Here is a 9,244-nt window from a genome sequence, read left to right on the forward strand (position 1 = left end):
ATAAATTACTTTCTATTCTGCAAAGAAGAGAGGGACGGTACAAGCTTTACTTTTACTGAGACAAACCTATTTTCTGGAAAAGCAAAAGAACATTTTCTTGTTAGCTCTCTGACGCTGCTCATTTCAGAAAGCTTGCAAGATAAGGGCTCATCTTCGCCAGAGATTTTCCCAATATATTTTAGACAGGCCAAGTTTTGCTACTGATCTCATTATGCAATTCTTCAGCTGAGAACAAGCTTGCACCTCTCTAAACATGAACAGAATCTGTCCCAATATTTAATTTTCATTGCTATTAACAAGGCAAAATGGAGGGAAAAAAAACCCAAATAACCCATCCAAAATGCTGTCAGATATTAAAGTCTGAATGTCAAAAGGAACCAGAGTAAGTACAGCTGTTGCTATAGTAACACATTAACTGTAAAAAAAAGTCTATCCCTTTAAAAGCTTAAATACATCCATATGCAACAGCTTAGACATACATATGTGATTTAAAGGATTCTTGGTCTTTTCCCTGGTAAAATTATATGTCTCCAATTGGAGGTCTTTTAGTATCTCTTAGTTTCACTAATGAAAAGCAAACATGCTAGGAAATCGCAAATAAATTGCCTTCACCACTTTATACCACTAAGAAGAGTATAACTAAGTACTAATTTAGGTCATGTAAGGTAAAAGGGAGACAGAAGTGATGTCTAGTCAGCTTTCCTGCAAATATTTTGACTGGAGCAAATAGAGCCTGGGAAAATCTGTGTGGTAAGCATGCAAGATATTGTGGCAGACAAAGCTTGCCAGGCTCAAGAGCTTGGAGAATGAACAGTTATCTCCAGAGAAGGCAGGAGAGGGGGTAACTCTTAATCAGAAGCCAAGGATAGGAGATAGAGCAAGAAGACAAAAAAAAGCACACAATACTCTCTGATCTAACACACCAGCTTGGTCCCTCCAAGAGTCATCTTCCAGACAATCCAGCAAAGGAGTTAATCTACCTGGGACCTTTTTCAAAGGCAGAGTGGCAGTGGCTCATATACAAACATGCATGTTTGTTATGAGGGTATCTAACTGTTGAGTAACTGAAAAAGGAGGTTACCAAGAGAATAAAACTTTTTCTTCCTACAAAGTAAATAGAGGCTGTAAAAGCCCGATTCCACAGGAAGCTCTATTCTTGGTCCAAAACAACTATTTTCTATACTTAGTCTTCTCTGGATCAGGAGCAGATTCTCTGAACTTTTCTACAGCTGAAAATAAATGGGAGTAGATACTACTTTCATTTTCCCATAAATTTTCAAAATGCCTGATGTTCTGTAGTTCTCATTACTCAGCTCAGGTCCTTTCCACTCAGTTCAGGATGGCCTGTCTGTGAGCCTGGATTCACTAGATGGTAATTACACAAGTGGTCGGGGTGCTCAGTCGGGACAAATAGGCAGCAGGCTCGTGGCAACTCGGAGGCATGTGGCATATGGAAATGCAGCCATGGCAAACAGCGCCACAGCAGGCGCTCCAGTGTTGTGTAGGTGGATAAAAAGTGGTTTGTGTTCCATGCCTACAATAGGATGTGATTGTATTCCACCTGCCCACATTACCATCATATGCTCTATTTGCTGTGCTCTTTGACCTCTCATCTCTGTCCCCTCTGTTACTCTCTCCTTCGTCACCAAAGTTCTGCTCAGTAGGTTTCTTCTTTCTGTCACACTATTTCTACAAATGCTTCTTCTTCTTCCTCCATCCTTCTTCCGTTCATTCCTCATCTGCTCCCTTCTGCATCATTTCCCCACTTCTCAGCCTTGTACACACCCTCTGTGGAGGGGACAAGCCCAAAGCAAGGTGAACACAACTCAGCTGGCACCAAACCTGGGCCCAAAACACTATAGCTGTTCCCCAGGCCCTGTGCTTCTGCAAACACCTCCCTTGCAAACAGCACTTCCTAAGAGCATTGTTTTCCAAAGTTGCCCATAGATATAGATTTCAAAGTCTATATCTTACATTACTATAAACTAGATGTATTGAACTTGGAAAAAATCCAAATGTTCATTAACTAGTTCTTCATTTGCAGGAGAGCTTTAAAAGGTGCACAACACAGTATCACACAAAATGTCAGGTATATCTTCCAAAGAGTATTTTGGCATGCTCAGTTCTCCTACCTAAAAGATGCCCACACCTACAGGTAATAATCAGAGCTTCTCCTCTCTCCCTGCCATGCAGCAATGGCACTGCTGGGAGAGACTGAACTAAAGAGATTAGTCAAAAGGGAAGAATAACACACTTAAATCTATGAGAATTCAGGTGGGATGTTGCAATTGGTAGCAGCACAGTGCCTGGAATCCTCTGTAGAGAAAGGCTCTCTTTCTTACTTACTATCATAATAAAGTTCCTCCTAATGGAAGGCTGATGGATCATAACTACCCAGCAAGGGTTTGAAGCTGGTGGTGAACAATCAAAGCGCCTGTAGCCTCTGACATCCCACCCAAACCTCTCCTCTTGTAGGACAACAAAGCAGTGAGTGTAGCACAGTCCCCAGACCTGTAAAGACAAAAAAATACAAGCACATGAGCCTGTTTTATTCAGGCTGTTCCTGTGCAACTCACTCACTCGGCATGGGGAGGGAGGGAGGATGCAATGCAGGCTGCTCCCAGCCTTTCCCTACCAGCACCCTCAACCTGATTCTGCAGTACCTGCTGCTTGTCCAAGAAAGCACTGCTACAGCAGTCCTCTAGCTACCTTGAACTGAATAGGCTTGAAATGACAATATTTGAGATGAGAAAAGGTAGTCCAAGATTAGAACAGTTTTGTTCTCATGTAAGTTCTCACCAGGCCTATGTGTAAGAGGAAAAGAATTTACAGTCATGAAATACCCTTGAGCTTTCACTTTGGAAGCAAACCACTCTGTCTTGAGTCACCTTGTCCTTGCCTGATTCCATGCTTTTCTTCAAGCTCCTTGGCCCCAAAAATGAGAGACATCACAATGGAAAAGGGTATTTGTAGAGGGTTGGTGTGTTTTAAATAGCTGCTTTAGAGGAAAAGAAGAAAAGCCAACTTGGAGATGGTGTGATTTTATTTAATGTTTTCAGAATAGTTTTAAGACTCTTTGGTCTAGGGATTTTTTATTCTTTTCTTTTTTTTTTTTCTTTCTAGCTGTGCAAGTGTCTTATGATTTTTGGCAGGTGTTCTGGGCTTGTTCTTTAGCACAAGCTCTGGACAATGAGCTCGTGAGTTCAGAAGCATTTGCTTGTCGTAGCTGGGATCTCTGGCTTGCACCTCCTTCCAGCACTAGTTTTGGTGCCATACAGAACTTGCTGGCTGGTTCAAAATTATGACACAGAAAACACTGTGTGCTTAGAGGAAAGTCATTCCAAGTGTCCAAGCAGGAAAATTAGGCTGAAAAACTGACAAAACCAGATCTAACCTGCAGCTAAATGCTCAGGGCCAGGTCCTCGGGTAGATTATATCATCATTAGGTCATTCATGTTAATGGAAGGATGTGCTGATTGGCCTCCACTGAAGATTTTAGCTGGCCTGTGTATGTGCCTCTTGAAATTAAGAGGGCTTTCCAATGAGTGATGTGATTTTGAGTCACTTGTTTGGTACATTTTTTCTTTTATTCCATTTTACGGTCTTTTACTTACCAGGGCACAGTTGCCCTCATTACTGGCCCACTCAAGGATTATAACTTTCCCCTTTCCAAGTCTTGGATAACCAATTATTAAACAGTCACTGATACCAGGGAAGTATATAGATTATTTCATATCAAAAAGTAACCCTTTCTGGTGCAGCTCTTAGCACTGTTCTGTAAACAATGTGAAGTTTAGGTCCCTTTGCCCCAGCCACTGAGTGTCTGGGCAGTTTAAGATCTTAAATCACACAAGATTTCAGCTACAGAAGACAACCAAATATGTTACTGTTATTCAGGATATTTGTTTTGGCTTCTTTTCACAAAACAAGTACACAGGTAAAAGAGCTCCAGTAGGTAATTCTTACAAACCATTTAGAAAATAATGAACACTCTCTGTGCATTGGAGGCCCCCAGCTTTCTGCTTTGTCATCGTGGGAAGGTAAAGGAAGGCACCAAATGGGAAAGCAACCTTGACAAAAACCACGTCTTCTTCACAGTGCCTGATTAACCTCTCAAAGTTACTGCCATAAGATACCACTGAGTCTTCAAGAAATAGTATGGCTTTGGTATTATAACCAGACAGAATGAAAATACTCTTTAGTACTCTGTACTTCAGTGGAGCATTAAGCAGGCTTTTCTGCCTGCTGCACTTGAAATTTATTTCTGTCTAAAGCATTTGGTAGGGGCCTTCTCAAGAAATTAGTTTCATGGTATGATTCAGCCTGCCATAGAAATTTTTATATTTCTGTATTTTGATACACTTATATAATGTGTCTTTGCCAACTAAGTAGCAGAACAGTATTCAGTCTTTATGTAAGGCTTTTTATTCATATATCAAAATACTTTCCACATAAAATTTATGGATATAGAAACTAAGACTGAAAAGAACAGCTCACTTTTTTGGTGTTACAGATCACAAATAAAATACAAGTTTCTTAAACTAATCTACTTTTTTTAAAATTTGTCATGCTTGAAGATTGCATAATTCATGTGTATTCTTAATTAACTTTGCTTTGAAATATCAAACTCAATTTAAGAAAGAAGAAGTCTAACTAATACTCTTACATACTGCTAACAGTAATTAATACATTATTACATAACTGGAATGTCTTTTGGAAACATGAATAGTTCCAGTGTAAAGGTCTGGTGGTGTAATAGCAGGTCTCTTTGAGAAAAATTTATGGTAGACTAACAGCTTTTTTCTAAGAGAGGTCATAGGGACATTAGAGAGTAAAACCAGGGGTTAGCAGGCTACTGGGAGTCCACAGACTATTGGCAATGAACCCCCAAGCTGTAACTAAGAACAGTAAGTCAATCAGCAGTAGGATTGTTTTTGCTATACAGCAAATGTGTAAGGACCTGGAAATCAAACAGGACTGAAAGGTACTGCTCTAACCAGATAGCATGTTCCTGCTCCACAGCAGGCACAGAACCTGAGAGAACCCTGACTTCAAAATCCAAATCCTGGTCACCAAAGGCTCTTTGAGTTCAAAAACGTAAGTGAAGAAATTTGTGTCAGAAGATCCCTTGAAAGGTATAGAGTAGAAAGGAAGAAGCAGTCAGCTGAAAACCAGTGGAGGCAGAGAAGGTCTGCTGGCAAAGAGCATCACAAGGTTTTCTCATCCTTGTGCTCCTTCCTCTAGGCACCCCCTGGATGCCAGTGCCAGGGATGGGTTAATGGAAAAGAAAGATTTCTGATGTGCCCTGATAGAGCTGTTCTTATATTACCTGCCTTCACAGATGGGTACCACCACGGTAGAGTCTCATGGCACATGGAAGTCGTGTCACCAGCTGCAGGCTCTGTCTTCTGTGCTGGGCTCTGGTTTGCTTTTTTGTGACATTGTGTCCTGCCTCATTTACCTCAAAGAGTGGAGAAACAATCAGTGCTGTCTGTTTGTGGGTCAGTAGCATCTTTTTGACTCTGTTAATTTCAGAGTACTGAAAGCCTGAAAAGTGGAATAGAAGCAACATTTCTGGTAAAGAGTTTTCAAAAGATTCTCCAAGCAGTGGTTACCAAATTGGGAAAACTGGCTGCAGTCCCTCAGAGAAATTTACTTGACATTACAGTACATGCATGGCCTCTGAGAAAAAAAGTCTCATAGTGATGACCACTGACTTTCTCATCTGAGGTAACCCCTTTTGTCACTGAGGCTGTTCCTCGAGATTGGGCAATAAGTCAGAAAGTCACTGTCTCTGGACTATTTGCTGAGCTTTAGTCTAGATTCAGAACCAAAAGTCTTTAGTTTCTGTGCAGCTCTCATAAAAGTCATTTCCTAGAACAATAAATAATTAGACCAGGGTCTCAGATACTTTAAAAGCTACATTTATGGTTACAGTTCAACAAACACTGCACATTTTTAATGTAAATAATCCTATAAAGTTTTAAATGGTGCACGGGTCAATCTCACACTCCTTTTACATTTGTTTCTTTGGAAACATAAAAGTGATGGAGTTCTAGCAGCACTTACGTTTGTGGGAACTAATTTTTTGAGGTCATATATACTAACATATTATTTAGCATTCATGAAAACTAGACTTCATATGTAAATACTCAGATCAGAAGGGCCTTTGGCTCACATCCCTACTCTAACTCCACATTTGTTTGTACATCCCAACTGTACCCAGAGTTGCAAAAGTCTCGTGTTACCCCAAGGTATACATAACTACCCATAAAGAACATCAAAGACTTAGGAAACTTCAAAAAATACCACTTAGGTTCAGGTCATTAAAGGACTTAGACATAATTAAGATTGGCTAAGACACTGAAGTCTAAAATGTAGATTCTAAAAATCCTCAGTAGGCGTATATGTGTTAAAGTCTGTCTGTGCTCAGGCTTCTGATATAAAGCATCACAGGTGCCCACCGGCTGAACTAATAACTTGTCTCTGAAAAAACAGAGTGATTCTCCTCTGTTTCTCTGAAGTGTAGCCTCACACAATAGTCTTCAAGAGACTACAGTTCATTACAGAGTCAAAACCAGAAAATATCAGCCCATCAAAGGAAGGACTTAAGGCTTGCTGCTGCCTGACTGCCTTTTAATTGATGTTTCATTATTTTCTTCACCTGAAGCTCCCAACTCTGTGCAATATGTGAAGAGTCCCAGCATCTAGCTTGAGCTACAGGTTCTGCTTGAGGATACTCCTGTATCACATGCCAGAGCCCCCATGTTCTTTCTGGGCTCGGATCTCTGTACTCTGTGCATCTTAGGAAACCAAGTGCCTATCTGCATCTGACAATTCTGCAAAGTGTCTTTCTGAATCTTTAAGCACCTCATTATCTTGGAAAATATGATTTGCAATCTTGCTTGTATTTCATACTCACAACTATATCTAAGGGATCGTCTTCCTACCTCACAGAGTTCTTTCATTTCTTCATTATTTTTTCAAAGCACTAAATTACATTTCTGATGAGAAGCTGACAAATACTGAACTGAACAGATATATAGTGTGCTGCAGCAAAAAAATCAAATTATATTATGCTGAACAGGTACACTCGTTATAAACTATTCCTCAATTATTCCTTGTTGATAAATGCACAAGTGCATGGTCCCCCTGTAATCCCCATCCTGCCTATTGAGTGCTTTAGCATAATAATAACAGAAGCAAAGGATGATAAGATTAATAGCCAGTGATGAAATATTTCAAGTAAAGTCATGCATCAGCAATAATTGAGCTGTTATTTTCCCTTCCAGACTTAAAGCTTGATTTTTTGGGGTCTTGACTTAAATACAGGATCCAAAATTTTCTGACTGAAAGGACATCAAAATGGTAAGAAACAATGGCTATGCTCTCTGCAGGGTCCTATGGAGACATTTAAAGAGTAAAGCGAATTGGGCATACACATGAACAGCAACGGGAGTAAGGATCAAACTGCAGTTTTTGTAAGGTTTTCAAAATGTGCTGCAGACATTCTTGGCTGCCTGCAAACATCAGATAAGGGTCTACATAAGGATGGTGAAAAGAAGAGTAATTGCCACCTTTAGTGGATTTGCATGCCCAGATTAATAACTCGTGGCTAGGAGTCGATCTGTAAGTGAGCAAAATTTAGTAGGTGTGAGAAAGAAATTCCAATCATGTCTTGAACTGGAACATAGCTCAAATCCATGAAAAGAAATCAATGACTCAGTACCATTAGATTAGAAATGAAATGTAATGAAGAACTGAAGTTCAAAGAAATGGTCAGGCCATATTGAAGAGATCAGACAGAGCCAGAAGTAGGAAATACAGCCTTGAAGGAACTTCATTGTAAACAGGTGAGGAACAGCTATCATCTGACATTCTGAACATAGGACAGTAAGGTAGCAGACATTCTCTCCAAAGTAAGAATAAATGCATGTTTTTGTTCAATTTGAGGTTGCACTTGGTTCCATAAACAAATAACATCAAACTCAAATGGATGCTAAAATACCTACAGCCAGATTTACCATATACAACTTTTCAGAATATCTACAGCAAAATGACAGCTGACAGGAAGAAAAATAATCATTAAAGCCAAGAAAATTATCAGATGTGCCACAATAATAGAAAGACTGTACAGTTCTTGTTATTTAACCATGTAGGGACATCGACCACTTAAATTTGCAAAAGACTTGTAAAAGAAATAAATAACCAATATTATTTCCATTCAACTGATGTATAAACTCAGGCACAGATGGGTTTGTCTAGTTCCTCTCATCAGTAATGCTGTCTCCTGATGCCCATGGCTTATCACAGCCTCAATAGAACAGGTTTTTTGTGGGAGCTTGTTAGTAAATTACTAGTGGGAAGACACTGATTTGACGCTGATTATTCAATGGTTATCATAAACCATGAACTGTTCTGGAATACGCAAGCTAGTATTATCTTCCCTAATCTTATTTGGCCTCAGCATTAGGCACCTCAGCCAACAGGTATTCTTTTCTGTCAGAAGAGATTGATCGAGATGACAAACTGCAAATAAAATTTACAGATTTTTCCCTTTAAAGAGGACCAAACCAAGTGCTGGGGGGAGATTTTCCCTTTGATCTATTGAAATAGTCACAATAGAAACAAAATGCACAATACTCCAAACTGAACATGTTGTTTCAAATCTCCATAACAATGTGAGAGAGATATTGGCAAAACTTGTTTTGCTCCTGTGAAACAGCATTCAAAGAGTAAAATCTTGACAATAGTTGTTTACATTTGTCAGTAGAAATTTGATTTGCCAAAAATTGCACTGCAGAAGAAAAGGCCTCAGTAACCAAAAATTTAGGCTTGGATTCATTTAATGATTTCTCCTGTTGTCCAGATGCCATTTTAAATGACCTCCTTTCCTTATATATTTAAGTAATTTCTAGGAACATTTTACAATCCTTTTCATTTAACTGGTTAGGGTAAGGAAAAAAGAAAGCCACACAGGGCAATGAAGCTAAGTTTGGTAACTGATTTTCTGCAAATGCATCCGTTTCCAAGGTCTTTTGCCCACACTGAAGTTGGAAGTTGGAAGCAAGCTTGATCAAAACCAGACTGGAAGAAAACTGGCAAGAAGCAGGAAAGGGGTAGATGAGCAAAAAAGGGAACGGAGGTGGTGAGGTACATGGCATACATTTGTACAAAATGCAGCCTGGATTAAAAGCAGCCTCACCTGGAAATACCCACAGAGTATAGGAGGAGATGCCTTCAT

This window comes from Aphelocoma coerulescens, chromosome 2, assembly GCF_041296385.1.
Source record: "Aphelocoma coerulescens isolate FSJ_1873_10779 chromosome 2, UR_Acoe_1.0, whole genome shotgun sequence".
In the NCBI taxonomy this organism is placed as follows: Eukaryota; Metazoa; Chordata; class Aves; order Passeriformes; family Corvidae; genus Aphelocoma; species Aphelocoma coerulescens.